The 21,972-nt window shown below is 34.6% G+C and overlaps 1 protein-coding gene across 3 annotated transcripts in view; it reads left to right on the top strand.

Annotated features, from left to right (window-relative positions):
* REV3L (REV3 like, DNA directed polymerase zeta catalytic subunit) overlaps nucleotides 1–21,972 on the top strand; it is a 139,712-nt gene that overhangs the window by 20,038 nt on the left and 97,702 nt on the right. The window lies entirely within an intron of this gene.

Raw genomic sequence — 21,972 nt, 5'->3', positions numbered from 1 at the left:
TTGATGTTTTGAGTTCATCAGTAGTGATAAATGAGACTTAAATTTACTTTCTTTTTAAAATTATATGATAAATGAATAAAAGTAAATGTTATTTCAAAAAGAAGGTATGCTAATATTTATCATTTATATCAATTGAGGGGTGTCATATTACTAAAGAATCTGAGTATGTCTGATTCAGGTGTCTAAAAGTTTAATAATTAAAAAAATGCTTATATCAAAATCTGAAACTTCATGTTGTAGAACTAGTAGTAAACTTAAAGAAAAGTTGTTTGGGTGAACTGGTTCATTGTAAGAATGTTTACATGATCTAGTTTTTACTTAATAAGATACCTTGTCATGAAACATTGTAATTTATCACAGAAAGTGTTTCCTTGACCCATGTTTCAGTAGTAGCTGGCAGAGATGGGGAGAGCTCCAAGTTGATAATCAAGAATAGCTATATTAAAGGATCAGAAGCCAAATGCATGAAGCATTTGTTTTTGGGGCAGAAAACCCCAATATACACAGATTCTTTAAAAAAAAATTATTGTTGGTGGTTTCTTGTTTAGTTTGTTAAATTCCCACAACAGTCCCAGGATATACTTAAGAGCAGCGGGTTCTCAACAGCTAGACTCTTTTTGGCTCTACATTTCCAATTGTAAAACTAAGTCAAGGAATTGCTTTTCTTCAGGAAAAAAGAGGACTCTTAAGGGGGTCAAAGGTACAAACCAGTTACGAAGTATCTGGAATTATTACAATTCCATGATATACATGGGGTTGTAATGTATAAACACACACAGAGAAAAAAAAAGAGAGGAATTTTTTTGTGTGTATGATCTTAAAAATTGATGACAATTCCTTACATCAAGATGTTGGACTTTGAAAACCATTCTCTGTCCATTTCCATTGTTACTGCTTTAGTGGAGGTCTCATTATTTTTGCTTGGACCATCATAATGGCCTCTGAGCTTGCCTTTAGCTTTACCTCTTTTCAAAATTCAGCCCTTAAAAATGTCACTAGAACAGTCTTTCTATAATCCAGCTTTCAATCCAAGCATTGACATGTAACAGTGGTACAGGACAACAGGTGAAAAATTGCCAATAACCTAAATGTTAAAAATATGAGGAGTATTTTCATCTATATGGCATATATATAGTCTGCTAGTCAGTCATCAAAAATCTTACAAAGAAAGAGGAAAATGTTCTGTTGCTTAAGTGAAGACAATAGGTTTCAAATTAGTTTGTTACAGTATAATTTTTTTTAAACAAACTTACTTTCTTTTAAAAGATTTATTTATTTATGCATACAAGAACTGGGGTACAGGCCAGACGTGTGGGGGATAAGAGGATTCACCAGAGACAGAGTGGGGAACAACAGAGGGATTGACTGAAATACACCGCTGAGGGGAGCAACAGGCGAGACATGAGAGGTCTGCTGTGCCATGTGGGTAGCTCCCTGGCCAGCTTGTTATCGAACTCATGCTATGCTGCAGTGGCTGTGGATAGCCTCATAGTGCTGCAGCTTAACCTCTTGAACCACCAGAAAGGCCATACAGTATAATACTTCTCTTTGAAATATATATAATATAAACAGAAAAAATACATCAGAATGTGAAATATTTATCTCTAGGTACTAAATTTGAGTTATGTTGTCTTTAAAGCATGTATTACTTTTTAATTAGGGAAAAATAAATAAACCAAACATACCATCTGTTTTCATTATTCTCCTGCTTGAAGCCATCTTTAGTTTCCTATATTCTACAGAGGCATTTCCCAAAATGTAGTCATGAATATACCTGCTTTAGAATCAACTAGAATACCCACTAAAAATGTTGATTCTTGGGGTCCAACTCAGACATACAGAATAAACTGTTGGGGTTGTCTTAGAAGTGTGCACTTCTAACAAGTGCCACCAATGATTTTTAAAGCTCTCAAAATGGCCTCCAGAAGAAAGGAAAACTCCACATAACATAAAACTTCTGTGATCTAATATTTGGATACTTTTCCAGCTTGATTTTCTTCCTCCCCAAGTACTTTTCAGTCTTTACTTGCTCTTTCCTGCATATATTATATGATTCTGCATTTGCATTTAGTTTAAAGAAAGCAGGAACTTTGGCTATTGTCGACATGGAGTGTCTGGCATAGTATTGTCCCTCATGGACTGAAGAATGAATGAATACCATTCCTCTGTATGGAATGATCATGCCCATTTGGTGATTTCTTCATTTTATTTTTAATTAAGCTAATATTAGGACACCCCCATCAGGTATCCACCACCAATTCACCCATATTCTGCCACCATAGACCATTGTACTTCTTCCCTCTTTGTTATTTCCCTCCCCACCCCCTCTGGATGCTTCAGTTGTGTAGTCAGTTTTCAAGGGTTAGTTTTTAAGCTTGTTTTTATCTGACTCTTATTTATTCTATAGATTTCATTTTAAAACTGCCCTGCCTGAGAGACTGCACTTCCATTGTGAGGCTTTTCTAACTTTTCTCAGTTAATTAGTCTTTTGTGCTACCCACTATACTTCGTACCTCTGATAGAGCAGTTACTACATTGATTTGCAAATTTTTGTTTTTTGGGGGGCTGCTTATTGTTTTATTTGTCTAACTTCCCTGTTGAAGCATTAAGTTTCATGAGGGGGCAGATCAGTATGCTGCCAATCTTTGTGTCCTTTGTGCTTGGTGGCTGGACTCGCAATAAAAATTAGGGAAAAAACTCATGAAGGTAGCAGTTCACTTATATGAGGTACCTAGAATAGTCAAATTCATAAAGAAAAAAGTAGATTAAGGGCTGGGGAATAGAGAGATAGGAATTCACTGTTTAATTGGTACAGGGTTTCACTGTAGGATAAATGAAAAGTTCTGAAGATGGATAATGATAATGGTTGCTCAGTGGTCAATAATATATATGGATTTTTGGTGCCACTGAACTGTGTGCTCAAAAGGGGTTAAAATGTGAAATTTTATGTATATTTTAGCATACATAAAATAAAACCTCATGAAGGTAAAGACCTTGACATATTCACTTCACTCTCGTTTCCAACATTGTTTTAATTGTTAAATTGTTTTCTTTTTGAAATTAAGTTGAATATACAGAGAAAGCCCATATAAAATTCTGTAACGAACCAGCAGAACTTAAATCACAGATTTAAAAAAAATATTGTGATATTGCAAATAGTAATTAAAATTGACATGACTACTGACCGCTACTAATTAGCCTATGGTTACTATATACATTATATCTTATATATATATATTTTATTCACATGCAATAAAATTTTAATTATATAATAAGAAGAGTTTGGCAAATGGATGTAGTCATGTAACTGTTACAGGGCAGGAAGAGGGGCAGCCCAAACCCCGCAAACCTGCCTATTCTATATAGGGTTCTGCCATCCGCCGCATCAACACAAAACATAGGAGACTTTAATGGGAAGGAACTTTAATAAAACTAGGAAACAATACAGAAAAGGCAAAGAATCTAGTTTCTAAATGAAGCACCCAAAGTTACCCATCCCCTTGTGGGTAAAAGTCCATCCATATGGGAATGGCCCAGAACAAGGCCCCAAAGCCTGCCACAAGTCTACAGCATCTTCCAGTGGGGACCCACAGAAAAGGGTCAGAAACAACCAGACAAGCCCGGAAGGAAAAGAGCAAAATCAAAATCAAGATAAAAGCTGCCATTGTCTCCTCCCCACGGGTCTCACCCACATCTGTGTCACCCAGTCCATGACCAAAAGACAAGCACAGTTTCTTCACGTGTCTCTAGGCTCCATGTGCCTCCTCCAGGTCCCCTTCTGGCTCCATCCTGCTTCCTTCCTTCCTCAGTCTCCTCTGCAGCTTCTTCTCTCCCTGCTCAGCTCCACCCTCCCTTGGGTGGGGCAGGGAACCTGGAACCTCTCCCTTTCCTGGGGACCTCCCTGTTACATAACCACTATCACCACAGTTATGGTTTATATAATATTTTTATCACCCTAGGAAGTTCCCTTGTGCCCCTTTCAGTCAAATTTCCCTTCCTACCTCCAACCCCTATAATTACCTTGGTTTTACATTTTCTGGAATTTCATATAAATGGAATCATGCAGTTTTTAGTTATTTGTGTCTTCATTCACACTGTTGCATATCTCATTAATGTATTCCCTTATATTGGTATAAGTCATATTTCATTATACAGTTATAGTATTCACTAGAAGCTGGGAGTTTAGGTTGCTTCCACTTTGGTCTATTATGAGTAAAGCTGCTGTGAGCATTCACACACAAGATTTTGTGGGACTTTGTGTTTTCATTTCTCTTATAAATACTTAGGAGTGGAATTGCTGGGTTATAGGGTAAGTTTACTTCATAAAAACCGCCAAACTTTTTTAAAGTAGCTGTACCATTTTGCATTACCTCCAACAGCATGGGGAGGGAGCATAGTTTCTTCATCAACATTTGGTTCTAGTTCAGTCTTTTAAAAACTGTATACTTTCCAGTGGGGACATAATGCATCTCATTTTAACTTTTTTGTTTTTTAAAGGATTTAGGATACTGAACATCTTTTCATGTGTTTATTGCCCTTCATATATCTTCTTAAAAATTAAGTTTTCTTTCTTACTAAGTTAAAAGAAGTTATGTATACTTGACTCAAGTCATTTGTCAGATTTTCTGCAGGTATTTTCTCTCAATCTGTGATTTCTTTCTTCATTTTCAATGGTATCTTTTAAGGAATAAAAGTTTTTAATTCTGATAAAGACTTTCTTTAATAATTTGTGTTTTTTGTGAACTCAAAAATCTTTGAGTTCAAGTTCAATAAGGTCACAGGTATTTTCATCAAGTGGAGGTTTTATGCCCACTGTTTTTAATAGAATGTAGTATGAACTATTCAAAATTCTAAGTTATTATTAGATAATCTGTTTTTGAAGTACTGATGGAGATTATTTTGGTCAGGATCTTTCTATCTTTGAGGTGCCCATAATAAAGTTTCCCTCATGAAACTTTAAAACTTGAATTTGGTTAAGGGAAAAAAAAAAGGCTTAAATACAGGTAGAATACCAGACCTGTTTTGTGCATTAAGATTTTAATTTTTGACTTCCTGATTATAGTTGATAGTTGCCCAGGAGTAGCTGCTCTTATGTTAACATTTATTACATTTAAGCCAATCTGTCAGATGTGTACCTGAAAGTGCTTTGTCATTTTCTCATTTACTAGTGTGAACAGAGGGCCTGTGTGAGTCAGACTTGAGAAGATAATGAAGTAGAATGCCCTTTTGCTAGGGAATTTATAGTCTAGAAGTTAGAAAGAGACAAATTCATACAAATATGAATGACAGAACCACTTAAAATATTCATTGACTCAACTTGCAATATATTGGACTGAATGAAAACTTGAGATATTCAGAACTAGACATAACTATGCTGGTTTTTCCCCTGCCCTCTTTTGATTCTATTTCTTGATGCTGCTCCCTTTTTCTCTGTATTCTTTGGTGATCTAGCTTCTTATTCTTAAAATTTTCCAAATTCCCTGCTGAAACCCAGGACATTTCCTTACTTTATGAAGAATTGCGAATAAATAGCACATTATCTTATATGGGAACTTTCATGATTCCATTTCCTTTTGGGATAAATTGAACAAAAAACTAACTTTTTCTCTTGTGCACTGACTGGGATAGTTTATAGATAATACCTCTGTCACCTCTTGAGCATGCTTAAGACTTATAGAATAAATACTATGCTGATTCATTTTCTATAGTCATTCTACTCAAGTGTGTTAAGTTTCTTGGGGATACTAGCTTCTAACACAGACTGGTTGGTTGTCTTTCCCAGCCAGACAATGTAAGCAACAGATTGAGGAGAAACAGATATGAAAAGTGCAGCTTTCTTTTTTATTAAGCATACATTAGAAAGATTTACAAAAATGTAAGACATTTTCTATCTTTGAACAAATTTTTAGAAAACAAAATGACATGTCATTTGTGTTAATAGCTTTAATATTTTTAATGAGTGAAAATGTGAATAACTCGAAATGGTCAGAAAATTAAATCTTGGGTAGGCAAAGTTTAGTAATGACATCAGCATAATTAAGAAGAACTAGAAGTTTTTAATTTAAATTTTTTTTATTAGTGTGTTGTGTAAGAAATACCAACCTATAAATTCTAACAAGCAAGTTAAAATTCCAAACAATACTCAAGCACAGTTTGTACCAGTGTAGTTCAGACATTTTGATTATATATTTTGATTATTGAATAATCTGATTCTTCTGTAAATATTTACAGATTCTATTTTATGTACCAGAGATTGTCCAAGCCATTAAGAATAAGAGGAATTTATACTTTAGAAAAGAAGTCAGTAAGCTACAACCTTGAGCGTCAGATCCAGCCTCCATTATCTGTTTTTGCAGCCCCCATTACCTGTTTTTGAAGTAAAGTTTTGTTCTATCACAGCTCTTCCCATTTATTTACATATCATCTGTAGCTGCTTTTATGAGTCATTCAGTTGGATCTGAGTAGTTGCAACACAGACTATTACCTACAAAGTCTAAAAACTTAGTATTTGTCCTTATAGGAAAAATTTGCCACTCCCTGCATAGGGTGATTATATATATATTTCATTGTGAAAAGTTTGATTTATTTTTGCAGTGTCAAGGCCTTCTTATTAATCAGGTCTTAGACTTCGACCAAATTTAATATTTAGAAAGAGGTTAAAGCACGTTCTTAAATCCTGACATAGGATTAGAATTCTTGGTTTCATTCATTAAGACCATAGGATTGTTTTGTCTCAATTAATTTCTGACTGGATTTGAAATAATCTCACATGAGGGCATTTGGATTTGCTTGTGATTCAGAACACATGTGGTCTGGTATTTGGCAACAGGCTAAAGGCCAACTGTTGTAACCACCCACATAACATCTCTTACAAACCATCAAGTGTTTTCTGTAATTTTAGCAATAAAAACAGATTTTTCCCCTACTATGGTATGTTAAAACAAAAAATAATAAGCTTTAAGATGGTAGGTATATGAAAATTAGCTTGTTTTCAAATATTAAAATTAAACACAGAAGTTCAAGAACTACCAGCGTGTCTAAATGTGCTTGTGTGATCAGTAATCATTATAAAGCTCTTCTGTGTTCATAATTGTCACTACGTTGGTAAAACGGTCTTACACAGATTTGCATGAAGTTATTTGGCCTTCAAGTTTCTGCCACTGTAAAGAGAAAATTCTGTTACTCATAATAAATATGTGCTTATCTCTTTAAAAATGCCATAGTCACTAATCTCAATTTCAAACATTAAATTCTCTTAGTGCTCCTCAGTAGGACTCCTCAATTCCCTCTGAGAGAATCCAAGAAAGAAAAAGTAGAGTCCCTTTGATTTTGGGGGATTTTAATAACTAAATAACCATTCACCCAAGTTTACATAATAATTAATAGTACCATCCTAAAAACCCCAGTTTGGGTAACAAATTATATGGTTGCCCTGTTTATCTGTAATCATATTGCCCTTTGAACAGCTGAATCTGCTCTAAAATTAGATTTAACCTCAGCATTTATTCTAGTGCTGACTCATATCTCACAGGTGAGTTGGATTGGTTACTGCAGGACGGCACAGTTGTTAAAGTGAAACTTGCTCTGTCCACTGGCTCATTTGATAATAAGAACCTAGATTACGTGTCTGTGGCTCAAAGTCATCTGAATTCCCAGTGCTAAAAAGGAACATTTTGTATAGTGCTAAAGGGCTTTCTTAATCACCAGTCTTCTTTTTTCGGCTTATTTTTTCTTTAATTTTTTTTCCCCCATTTCTCTCTCAGTACCAAGAGCCCTATATTTCTATTTTTTTATATTTTTTACAATAGATGATTTCTCCCCTCAGGTAAATAAATCTCCCACTACCACATCACCTGTGAACTGTCATCATTGTCCCTTGTGCTCTTTCCTCCTTTTTTTTTTTTTTAAAGATTTATTTATTCAAGCACTGGGTACAGTCAGAAGCACAGGAGGGTGAGAGAATTCACCAGAGCCAGAGCCGGGAGCAGAGCAGGCAGAAGGACCTAAGTACATTGCTGAGGGGAGCAGCGGGCGGCAGGAGAGGTCTGTGCACCATGTGGGACCCTCCTCCGGTGGCGGGGAGCAGCCGGGAATCGAACCAGCACTGCAGAGGCTGCGGGCAGCTTCGCAACCCAGCGCTCAGCCGCTGCGCCACCGGGGAGGCCCTTTCCTCCTCTGTTTTAATCCCTCTCCCTCCCCTGCTGAATGTCTCTGCTTTATAGTTGCCTGCTATTTTGTCTTTTTTCCCCCCTGACCTCTTACTTGGTTTCCCTATATTCCTCTCATAAGTGAAACCATCCAATATTTTTCTTTTTCCTTCTGACTTACTTCACTGAGCACAGTGCCTTCTAGTGCCATCCATGTTGCTGTGAATGGCAGTTTATCTTTTTTGATTGCTGAGTAGTATTTTGTTTTTATATATACCACATCTTCTTGAGCCATTTATCTGCTTTTGGGCATTTAAGTTGTTTCCATATCTTAGCTATTGTAAATAGTGCTGCAGTAAACATAGCAATGCAAGTTTCCTTTTGAATTAATGTTTTTGTGTCTTTTGCATAGATTCCTAGGAGTGGAATCAGTGGGTCATGGTAGCTCCATTTTTAGTAGACTGAGCAACCTCCAGACAGCTTTCCATAGTGGTTGGACCTGTTTGCATTCCCACCAGCAGTGTAAGAGGGTTCCTTTATCTCCACATCCTCACTAGCATTGTTGCCAATTTGTTTTAATATGGGCCATTTTCACTGATGGTATCTCATTGTGATTTTGATTTATATGTCCCTGATTTCATATACTTTTTCTATCTCCCTTACCTTTTTTATATTTTTCCCTCCATTTTTTTCCCTTTCTACCTTTTTCCAGTTTCCTTTTCTTATTTATGCCTGTTAAAAGCCTACCCACCCTTTGAAGTGCAGTGTAATTATCACTTCCATGAAGCCTTGCCACACCCCATTCAATCTCATTTTTTCTCTGGGCTCCCTGAGCATTTTTATTTCCATTTCTATTATGTCGAATAATGTAACATGGTTGCCCCAACTCTACCCACAGCTCTTTAAAGGCAACAACCTGTATTTAGGGCCTCCCTGGTGGCGCAGCGGTTGAGCGCTGGGTTGCGAAGCTGCCCACAGCCTCTGCAGCTCTGGTTCGATCCCCGGCTGCTCCCCAGCCACCGGTGAGGGTCCCACATGGCGCGCAGACCTCTCCTGCCGCCTGCTGCTCCCCTCAGCAGTGTACTTCGGTCCTTCTGCCTGCTCAGCTCCCCGCTCTGTCTCACCCTCCTGCACTTCTGACTGTACCCAGTGCTTGTATAAATAAATAAATAAATCTTAAAAAAAAAAAAAAAAAAGAACCTGTATTTAAAATCAATTTTAGAATCCACATTACCTATTAAAAGCCTTTTAAATACTGTATATTTAGTTTATGTTCAGTAATTGGTGTCTTCCCCTAAATTATTTAGAACAACTAGGCCAGAAGATATTTTAGAAGGATATTTGCTTTGTGAACTTTGTAAGGGTAACTTTAATGTGCTGGTTTCTAAATTTATTGAATACTTTTAATTTTCTTTATTTTACCTGCATTCCTTTTAATACTTTGTTCTCCCTAGGTAGATGTATATTCTCATGACACTTTACTAGGACCTGAAGTTTCAATTCTTAGTTCTTCCCAAGAGAATTTGCCAAGAGTTTCTTGTGGTGTTCTCCCATTTCCATTGTATCTTCAGTTCTTAAAAATAATGAGATGATCAGTTGCATGACAACTTATTATTTGTCTTAGTCAGTCATTGTTTTCTGTAAATATCACTCACCCTGACCATTATATTTCCAGGGAAGAAGTAGAATGAAAAGTGTTGTTCTGTTTGTCAGATGAGGAAAGCATACCTTAAGCATTAACTTGCTTTGTAAAATTTTTCTAATGGCAAAAAGGAAAAATCAGCAGCTGGCTTTATATAATCGCGGGATTTTTTTCTTTCAAATAAATTTAATTACATTAGATTGGAGCAGGGCAAGTGTGCAACTAGCTTCTTAAGCATATTATTTTAGCTATATCAAAATTTTATATTTTGTTTTTTAGGAAGTTCACAGGAATTTTCAGAACCTAAAACCAAAAGTTGAAGCAAAATACCAAACAGCTGGCTTTGCATGGGTGTTAATTATCAAATCATCATTTGTTCTTGATCTAGTGACTGGCAGTTGAGAAATTTTGTTAGAGAATTCTGTTCGGTAGTACTCTGCTCATGTCTTAATCTTAGTTTTCTTCTCTCACGGAATAGTTTACATTTTATTTCACATGAATTATGAGCTAAGGATTGTGACTTAACAGTTATGGGTTGAAAAAGAGATATGTTTTATGGAGAGATACTGATAGATTTTCTAAATCAGGGATTAGAAATGGATGATTGATAGACTTGAGAAGAGACTTGAGAAGAGACTAAAAGTTGCCTAGAAATGATAGAAGAGTACTCCTCTTGACAGTTTTTAAGAATAAACAGAAAAAATTGGTGGGCATGTAAATTATTTTTATTAGGATAGATCATAGGTTTAATTTGGGGGGGACGTTATTTGAGAAATGTTAGGTAATTTGGAATCATTATGGGCAGTAGTAAAGATTAGGAGGTTTTTATTATGGAAGAAATGTCAATGTTGTAAACTGTACAGCTATTCTTAAAAACTTAATGTATATATTTAATACATAACCTTTAAATACCTTTTGGATGTATTTCCTTCCAATTAGATACTCATTTAAAAGTTTCACAGTGATTTTAAAATATTCTAGTATTTCTGTGATGTGATTGTAAATCGGCACCTCCCTATATATTTAAATTAATTGTATTTGATAAAATACATATGTCTACATACATGTGTGTAAATATCCCTTGTCCTCCCCCCACATCTTACCACATCAACAGGGCACCTATTCCAATAACAGATTATAGAGAATGAATTGGAAAGGTCATACTTTAAGGAGTTTCTAGAGAACCCCAAGACAACAGAAGAGACAAAAGTAACGACACCAGAGAAACTTTTGGCGTCTGAAACTCCTGGCTAGTTATGACAGAGATTTTGGAATTGTCAAACTGTGAATTTAAAATATTTAATACACTAAGGGTTCTAATGGAAAAAGCAAGAACATAGCTAATATAAACAGAATGAAACTTTTTTTTTAAAGATTTATTTATTTATTTATACAAGCACTGGGTACAGTCAGAGTGCGGGGTGGGTGAGAGAATTCACCAGAGCCAGAGTGGGGAACAGAACAGGCAGACCGACGAAATACACTGCTGAGGGCAGCAGCGGGGAGCAGGAGAGGTCTGTGCGCCTTGTGGGACCCTTGCCCGGCGGCCAGGGATCGAACCCGCACTGGGCTGCGGGCAGCTTCACAACCCAGCGCTCAACTGCTGTGCCACTGGGGAGGCCCAAGAATGAAACTCTTGAGAATGAAACTCTTAAGAATGGAAAGGAAATTCTAGATATCAAAGGCACTATAACAGAAATTGAAGAATGCCACTGATGGGCTTATCAGAAGCTGTAGAAAGGAGGAAAAGAAATATTGGAAATAATAATAGCTCATAATTTTCCAAAATTAATAGCAGACACCAAACCATCAGTCCTGGATACTCAGAGAATACCAAATAAGATAGACACCAAATTTACACCTAGGCAAATCATATTCAAACTGTAGGAAAACAGAGAGAAAATCTGAAAGAAGCCAAAGGGGAAAAAAAACAACCACAGAAAAAAAGGAAAAAAATTATATTTGACATTTCTACAAACAATGCAAGTGACAAGAGAGTGGGATGAAATGTTTAGTATTGAAAAGAAAAATTACCAATCTAGAATTCTGTATACATCGAAACTGTTCCTTCAAAAGTAAAGGAGAAATAAGAGCTTTCTCAGGCAAACAGAAGTTGAAGGAATATGTCTCCAGTAAGAAGTTAATACTTGCCTTATTAGAAATGTTAAAAGAAGGTCTTCCGGGGAAAAAAAGACAAAAAAAAAAAAAAGCAAAAACCAACACCATTCAGGGAAAAGGAAAATGATGCAGGTCAGAAACTCAGATCTACATAAAGGAAGAGCCTTTAAGAAGGAGTAAGTGAAAGTAAAATAAAACCTTTTGTTTTCTTACTCTTATTTGATGTAACAAATAACTGTTCAAATAATAGAAGCAATGTATTGTGATAATAGCATTATGGGTAAGTGAAGTGAAGGATGGTAAAATTACAAGGGACAGGAGGGAAGATTTTATTTACAGTTATATAAGGTACCAGTACTACTAGTGTAGCACATGGTACACTTGTCCCTTATCCTCAGGGACTGTTCCAAGACCTCCCCATGAATGTCTGAAACTGTTAGTACTGAATCCTATGTACTATGTTTTTTCCTATGCATATGTATGATAAAGTTTGATTTATAAGTTGGGCACTATCAGATTAATAAGTAATAAAAAGAACAATTATAATAATATACCATTATAAAAGTTACGTGAATGTGCCCCTGCATGCACTCTCTCTTGCTTTTGAAAAATTTTATGAAGTGTTTGGATATTGTGGTTTCAGGTAACTGAAACCACAGAAAACAAAACTCAAATAAGAGGGCCACTATATAGTAGTATATAGTGTATATGTATACACACACACGTAGTATATATTTGGACTTTGATTAGATAAAAATGTAAACTCTAAAGCAACCACTCCAAAAATTTCGTTTTTTCTTTTAAAACTTTAAAGATGTCCTTTCACTAACTTCTGATTTGCATTGTTTTTGGTAAGTTTGGCACTCTGTGTCTGCCCCAAACTCTGGATGTCTAATTTTCATGATTTATTACACTAACTTAATCAGGTCCCTTTGTGTCCAATTGTATGCTTAGTAGAACTAAGAGTACTGGCCCTGTCATTTGCCCACTGTAAGTAAAACATAGTCCTAAAACTTTTGTCATGTACAAAATATATTATAGGATATTTGGAGGGCTGGGTTGAGGGGTGGGAACAGCCTATGTATGGCACGCCTTTTGACAGAGTAAATGTTAAATAGAGTGTAGTAGTTTTGTTACCATTGTTTTTATTGTCTGAAAAACCTCTCTTATATTTATTGTTCTTTCTTAATCTTTAATTTCTTTATCTGTTTTTGGTAGTGATCATTTCATTGTAAATGGAACATCTCTAATTTGACAAACTAGTCTTACTCAAGACTTAAAAATACATCATTAAATGAAAATAAATATGGAGAAGTGGCTTTAGTGACTAATATTTCTATTTCTCTCAATTTATTCATAATTCTATGATACAAATGCAGTAATTCATTTTAATGAATTGATTAATGGTATATTAAAAATTAAGTCTTCTCATTATGTCTCCCAAGAAAATAACAAATACAAATAGGTTAAATTATGTAACAGCTTTATTCAGATATAGTTCACATTCTACATAATTTACCTATTCGAAGTGTATAACTCAATGATTTTTAGTATTTTCACAAAGTTGTACAACCAATACCACAATTGTAGAACATTTTTATCACTCTAAAAAAATGCTGTATTCAGTAGCAGTCCTACCCATTCCATCCAACACTTACAAACACTGATAACCCCTCTGTTTCTACACATTTACTTATTCTGGACATTAAGTATAAACTGAATTGTAAATAGGTGATTTTTCATGTCTGGTTTCTTTAACTTAACATGTTTTGAAGTTCATCCATGTTGTTGCATGTATCAGTACTTTATTCCTTTTTATGGCTATTGTATGAATATTCCACATAATATTTATCCATTATCAGTTGATGGACATTTGGGTTGTTACGACCTTTTGGCTATTATGCATAATACTGCTCTGAGCATTCATTTACAAGTCTCTGTGAGGATGTATATTTTCATTTATCTTGGCTATATATCCAGGAGTAGGATTGCTGGTCATATAATAAACTATATTTAAACTTTTGAGGCACTAAACAGTCTATTTTCCAAAGCAGCTATACCATTTAACATTCTTACCAGCAGTGTATGAGGTTTCCAGTTTCTCTACATTTGTTACCTGATTTTTTGATTATAGCCATCCCTAGTGGGTGTGAAGTAGTATTTCATTGTGGTTTTGACTTGCATTTCACAGATGGCTACTGATGTTGAACATCTTTTCATGTATTTACTGGCATCTGTATATCTTCTTGGAAAAGATATTTCTATCCTTTGCACATTTTAAATTTGGGTTGTCTTATTATTGAGTTCTAAGAGTTGTTTATTTTAGATTCAAGTCCCTTATCAGTTATGATTTCCATGAATATCTTATTTTATGCATTTTCTTTTTACTTCCTTATAGATAGGTAAAATTTAAAGGTCTTTTAATGTTCAGCTACCATAAATTATGGTTGAATAATTTACTAGATTTACATGATTTAATTACCTATCATTTTATTTATGTGTCTTTAAAGGAAAATTTAGACATGTATATACAAGTTTGATCAGTAAGTTTATCTTGATTAGTTTGTAATAATAATTTAAATCGTGAGGTGAATTTTCAACTGTAATCAGATTGTTAATTTTGCTTTGAGACTTTGACTTACTTTTAAATTGAAATGTCACAAAGATTCTGGCTAAAGTGTCTGAAACTAAAACAGTATGTATTTTACAAGCCAGAATTTTATTTTGAGCTAAGACTAATAAGCAGTCATTATTGTTATGGCATTTAGTCTATTCACTACATGTGGACATTTAGCAGTTTTTTTCTAATGTTCAGAAGGGCAGGTTTATTAGAGAAGGAGAGAAGAAGGCACCTGCATAGACACAGGCAGGCACTCTTGAGTGGAGGCTAGGCTTTCTTGAAAACTATGAATACCACATTGTGTGAATCTTTAAAAAGCAATATCCATATGAGATTCACAGTCACTATGAAAATGTAGGTATTTACTGGTTTTCTTTCTATAATAATTTCAGACTAAATTACATATGAACTGGGCATATCACTTTATTTGCTTCTTGACAGATTGATCATAAAAGAATTTATATCTTATATTTTGCTATTTGCTATCTCACTGTTATTAAGAAAATTGATCCCCAATTCAGTCCCTTCTGGTCCCCTTCCAAATAGGTGAAGATGGAAGAACATTATAAAATTATTCATTAACTGTTGAAAACAAACCATCAGGAGAAGGTGAAATGATAGCAGCTGAATTTTCTACTAAGCTCAGTTCAAAGTTCTCTTAGTTAACCAGTTTGAAAAAGACATTCTGTTGTGTTGGTTTTCTAACAACAAATTCTCACTTCTTTGACATCAACTGTGGTTCTACAATTCAGTTCAATTGTTATAGTATCTGAAGTTAGTTCAAATCCCCAAAGGGAAAGCAATCAGTACCAAAAGATTGCCTCACTTCATATGCCAGCCACAAATGGAATTCCCAAGCTACCAATACTTTTGCGCAATTGACTAGATATTTGGGCATTCCCATACTCTTCCCCTGAGGTTCAATAAATTGCTAGCAGAACTCAGGAAAACACCATATTATACAGTTTTACAATAAAGGATACCAATGAATGGCTAGATGAAGAGACATACGGGACATGGGTCAGAAGGGTCCTGAGCTCAGATGCCTCTGTCCCTGTGGAGACAGGATGTATATAGATACATTCACCAATGAGAAAGCTCCCTCAAACCTCATTGTTCAAGAGTTTTTATCAAAGTTGCATTACAGGGGCACAATTGATTAAATCATTGACCATTGGTGGTTGAGTTAAATCTTAAGTCCCTTTCACCTCCTTGAAGTGAGGCAAGGAGTAGGGGACATGGGATTAAAAGCCCCAACCCAGTAATCATATAGTTCATTCCTCTGGCATCCAGCTCACAGTTGTGTCTCACAGTAGGATGTGCTTCCATTATGAGAGGCACAAATGAACTGAGATCAGTTAAGGGACAGCAGATTTACATAACTTACCTTATTGAACTAGTACTATTGTGTTTTCATATTCATGCAGTTCATTTCTTCCTCTGTCTCTCTCTGCATCCCTTTCAACCCCTTTCTATCCAGTAAATAAAATTACATATGGTGTGACTTTACTGTATATAAACTTATATATAGCAATTGTGATAATTGCCACAATAGACTGATACAAGTGCCAGTGTGATCAATAAACATATTTTAAAGTTAATTTTGTAGATTAAGGAAGGTGTATATAGTTGAATTAGCAAAGCAGTTGGTCTTTTGAGAATGAGATATGGTTATTCTTTCAGTAATGAGATACAGCTAGTGTTTTCTACCTTATACTAGTCATATTCTTTTTCTTCAGAAAGTACTCTGTAAGGCTTTTTCCTTTTTCTTCATTGGTGAGTCTTCTGCTTAGAGTATATTAACAAATTCGAGGGAGTGTATTGAGCATGTCTAAGACTTACATGAGATAAAAGGATTCTAATCCCCAGAGTTTCTTTGAAAGTAATGCTTCTGTAAATCCTCATTTTTGCATAGTATTTTAAATTGTACTGGTGAATGTAAAAATGGGAAAAATTGATCTTCCCCACTGAGTAGTAAGCTACTGGCCAGGACATAATGTGACATTTGGCCACTTGTGCAATTCTCTATAGTTTTACATTTGCCCTTTTGCTATTTTTTTGTCTCATCTTTTTTGTTGTTCTATTATAAACTTATTTTATTCTAAGTAAGTATTTTCTGATATATTATTGTAATTGTTACTTATATACATTTTATTAAGTTATTTTCTTGGTTGTCTAGGCCATTATACTTAATATATTAATGCTAAAACAATCTAGTTTGGATGAATTTTAATAGTATATAAAAACCTTTGCTCCAGTATAAATTGCATCTTTGCACTTTATAAACCCGTCAACACTACTTCTAATTTTTATTCTATGCACCTATTCTAGAAATGAGATAGAAGAGTCACAAAAATACACATGCTTATTAGCCTATGTAGTTACCTTGCCTGGTCCTCTTTATTGCTTATAGTGGGTAAGTTGCTGTTTGTTGTCCTTTTACTTCAGCCTGAAATAGTCTTTTAGTATCTTTTGTAGGGCAGGTCTGCTAGTGACACATTTTCTTCATTTTAGTTTGTGTAGCAATGTTTCAATTTCTTCTGTTTTTCTCACTTCACTGAATTCTTCATTTTTGAAGATTATTTTTGCTAGATATAGAATGTTTGGTTGTCAGCCTTTTTCTTACCTTATCTGTCATCCCACTGCCTTCTGGCCTCCATGGTTTTTAGTGAGAAACCAGCTGTTAACCTTATAAGAATATTTGAACATTATGAATTGCTTCCCGCCCCTCCCCCCGCCCCGCCATGTTTACAATTTTCTCTTTGTCTTTTGATGGTTTATGTGTCTGTGAATCTTTATAAGTTTGTCATGCTTGGAGTTTAGAGATTATTTAGAAAAGCAAATTAATGTTTTCCATCAAAACTGAAAATTTTGGCCCATTATTTTTCAGATATTCTCTATATCTTTTTTCCCCTCACCTCTTCTTCTGAGACCATATAAGTATACATTAGTGTGCCTAATGGAGTTGTGGAAATCTCTGCAGCTCTGTTAGTTTTTCTTCATTCTTTTTTTCTCTTTGTTAATCACCTGACTTGTCTCAAGTTCATTCATTCTTCTGCCAGTTTCCTTTGATTTTTTTTAACTAGACATGAGTTATTTTCTTTAATGAGACATGATTTCCCTTAGTTCACTGAAATATTTACAATAGCTGGTTTAAAGTCTTTGTCTAGTAAGACCAGCATCTTGGCTTCCTCAGGAAGTTTCTAGTCTCTGTTTTTTTTCTTTATGCATGGGCCAGACTACACTGTTCTTTGTATGTCTTACCATAGTTTTCTGTGTACATACTAGGGTTGCTTTTTGGCTGTTTGTTTGATAGCACTGTAGTTTTATTTAAAATCATGATCCTGTATAGATTAAAGTTTGAGAGTTGGGAAATGGGCTTTGTAAATTTTTTAAGTATTTATAAGTATTAAGGTTTGTAAATTACAAAATAAACTTTTTAAATTCAGTCTCCAAACATACTCGTCAGCCAGCGTGATTTTGACTGTGCTTGGCAATTAGCTTGTTTGTAAGGGGAAAAAAGACATTAAACTTTTCTGTTATGGATGATGTAGAAATTTAATGAATCAGAACAGAGATTGGTAAACTACTATCCATGGGGAAAAAAATCTCTCCTGTTGCTTGTTTTTGTAAATGAAATTTTATTGAAACACAGCCATGCCCATTCATTTAAGTGTTTATGTGACTGCTTTCAAGCTGCAACAGCAGAGTTAAGTAGTAGTATCAGAGACAATATGGCCCACAAAGCCTAAAATATTTACTGTTTGCCACTATTCAGGAAGAAATTACAGGCCCCAGAATTAGAGGAATAGAACATATTAGTTTTTCTAGTTGTAAAAAATGGATCTATAAAAATACCGCCAATTTTGATACAGGCAGACTGACAGGACTTTAGATGCACAATTTATTTAAGAGACTAAATCTAGGCATTAAAATATAGAAGAAAAATGTGGGGAAATATGTGAAATGTTGGGATACAGAGGACTTAATGTTTAGTGTAATTCTAAGTTCTGTGAAAAATTAAAAAGCATCAAATTATTGGCCATTACAGAGGCGCCTGCCTTAGTATAGAAGACCTGCTTAAATGCAGTTCGAAAGTAACCAACCCCACAAAGTTTTGCCATGATATCTTTAAAAATTACAGTTATGCTTGAAAATTTTATATAATGCTTTCCTAAAACAACTTTGCTGCTGTTTCTGAATTAGGCAATTCAAACTCGTTAAAAAATTTTTCTGAAACTTGTATACATATGCTTAAACTCCCGAAGACCATCTTTATTCCTACTATAATTTGTTGCCTAATTCAGTTTGACATTAACCCTAAGAAGACATCCAGAAAGTAGGGATTTTTCTTTTTTGGAGCCACGTTACATAGAGATAGCTAATGTCCTAAAGTCTTTAAGAATCCCAATTTATTTAATAAGGTTCCAAAATAGCATAACTTTGACTAATTACATAAAAATTCTTAAAAGAATCCTGTGTGGAATTCCTTGGATAGTGGAAAAGCCACTGAGGTCACAAGTTAATTAGGTCCTCTTAGTAGTTAGCTAGTGACCTCTTAACTAGGTTACTCAATAGTTGTTGAAAAAACCTGAGTTCCTAGTATGAGAAAGAAGGCACTGATTTTAAGACATTTTCTCATAGCTGAACCTAATCCTAACTGATAGGGGTTCACGTAAATTAGTTTATCTGTAAGGGGCCTTACAGCTCTTTGGCTTCACACGCTTGTAGGGTAAAACTACAGGGAAATTAATAGAAGTGGCCTGTGTCTTCTTAATATAAAGCAATGCTATTATAGAACTATTAAATTTTACAAATGATAAAAGAATTTTACAAATTCTTAGAAGATATGCTGTTGCTAAAAAGAAATTGACTCACACATTCCTTTGAACACATTTTTTTTTCCTTATTTAACATTGAGGGCTTTTTAAAAAAATTTTGTCATGTTTCCCATTATTTTCTTTTCTTTTCTATGATACGTATTCTACAGTACAGTAACGTATTTTATAGTAAAGCGACATGCTGTGCCAGGAATTGTTTGTGCTTTAGTTGCTTTTAGGAGGTTCATTTTAGGGAACATGAGAGTAAGACCACCATAGGTACTGGAGAATCAGAGGGAGGTATGTCCATACTGATAAAATAACTGCAGCTTTGCATGGGATGTCAGGACATTCAAAGAGCAAAGTGCATTAAGTTGTGAATCTTCCAACATCCATGTCCTCTTGTAGCCCTGACAGTAGTTCATTAGTTGTATAAAGTCCTGTTTTCATAGATTTTGTTTTTTCAGATACACAAAGACTTTCATACTATTCCTTTCTCCTTTAAGCAATTTATTTTACTGAGTTTGTTCTTTTAATAAATATTTATTAAACACATACTATGTGTTTTGACCTGGGTCTTGGGGATATTGTGTTCATTTTGACAAACCACAATCTCTTAAAGAATCTGTTTTTGAATGGGAGAGTCAGATAAGAAAATAGACATTTATAATATAAAATAAGAACAAAGGAGTTAGGATTGAGCCAACATTAACTTTTTTTTAATTGAACCAACATGTTTAAATAGAAAGAGCATCAGTTTTAGATTTTGTTGATCAGATCCTGATGCCATTAATAGCAGTGTGACTTTGTGAAAGTTAACCTTTGAGATACTTGCAAGGTTGTAAATTATAGAAGTAAGTGTATTAGTCTAGTATCTGCTGAATAAATTGTTTCTGTTTTTCCCTAAATCATACACCACAAATTATTCTAAATCCGGAGGCTATAGATAGGTTATTTCTCTGGCTCCTAATTTACAGAACATGTGAAAGGCGAATATTAAAATATATATATGAAGTATGTGAACACCCTGCCTTATTTAAAAAAAAGAAACTAAAGAAATCAAATTTTGAAATGTTTCTTTTCCATTATTAAGATACATGTACTGTAAAATGAGTATCTCAAGAGCTTATGGTATTGCTATAAATATGTTATTGAACTACTAACTCCATGGGCACTGGTCTTAGATTTATCTGTCAACTTGAAAGTGAACACTTCTTTGTCTCTTCACCTTCCACACCTCATGGTTTAGAATGCTGTTATTCTTAACCATATTGTGGTTTATGTCCAGAAGGGTAAAAACTAGAACCTTTTTATCATGAGATGTTTAAAAAATGTTCAAGTAGATCATCATCAAAATGATTAAATGTATTAAGATTCACTGGTCATTACAATTTGAATTTTTCTATTTGAAAAATTCAGAAACTGTGATATTTAGGAAATAGTATTGTTTGTTGTATTTAGAAGTGAAATGAAATAGCCGAAGAATTTGTTTTTAACTGAAAATATTTTTTTGATTCCTTTGAAATTAAGTAGTATAACTGCTGCTAAGGGTAGAAACTGAAATTAGACTAACAGCAACATGATTTTTAATGTTTCATAAGTGAAAGTTGGTAGTTAAGATTGGAATGCTGCACTCAAGCTTGTATAGATCTTATTCCATTATGTGACAGATCTTTCCAATTTTGCTATATTTTAATAATTGTTCAAGATTTATTTGTTTAATTTTGTTAAAACTGTACCTTAAAAACAAGACAGGCTGGTGCTATTCGTTATTAAATGTATAAACAAGATACCAACAAAACATAGAACATTTTCTGTGAGTCTTCTAAATTATAAATAGGAAATAGTAATAAAACTGATTTTTTGGTATGTTCCTATCAAAAGAAGCCATCCATGTGAAGCAGAGTGAAATAAGTCTTGGAGAAGAGCCCAAAGATTGTATTGGCAGGACTGTACAGTGATAGAGTGACAGTGTGAAAGTGTAGTCCATGAGAAATAGAGATGTGTTCTTCCATCACCGTTGATCTCTCTGACCTAGACAAATAGTATGTACCAAAAGAGAACTTGAAGACAGGCTTCCATACAGCCTGCCAGATTCATGAGAGTAATGGTGCGTCTGTTTATTGTTGCTTTTGTTGTTATTTAACCTTGTCATGGATATGTTACTGTTTCTGTAGCAGTACTTTTGTGGCTTCTTACACATACTACTTTCCTTATCATGATGGTACCTGGTTGTTGACAAATCAGCACCATTTACCCCTTCTGTTCTTTTCCTGGGAAGTGTGTGTGGTTATGTTTTTCCTCTCTCACTTTGATTCCTGTTTCCCATTCTGCCAAAGATGCAATTTAGATATCCAGAAATCCATTGTAGATAATCCATAGGGTTTGTTTTTGTCATGTTTTTTTTGTTTGTTTGTTTGTTTGTTTTTTTGTTTGTTTTACCCCTAATAGCAAATTTCCTTTTTACCTTCTCTTTGTCTGCCCAGCTTCCCCGGAACAAAATTCAACTGTTTTTACTCTCCTTTCTCTCAGAACTGTCTCTGTCTTAGGGAAGTCTCTTGTTTGAAAATATTTACACCAAGACACACATTCACTGATTTATTTAGTAAACTTGAAGAATTTTTG

The sequence above is a fragment of the Talpa occidentalis genome, unplaced genomic scaffold (assembly GCF_014898055.3).
Source record: "Talpa occidentalis isolate TD23 unplaced genomic scaffold, MPIMG_talOcc4v2.1 talOcc4.2, whole genome shotgun sequence".
Classification (NCBI taxonomy): Eukaryota; Metazoa; Chordata; class Mammalia; order Eulipotyphla; family Talpidae; genus Talpa; species Talpa occidentalis.
This window is presented reverse-complemented; position numbering and strand designations above follow the sequence as displayed.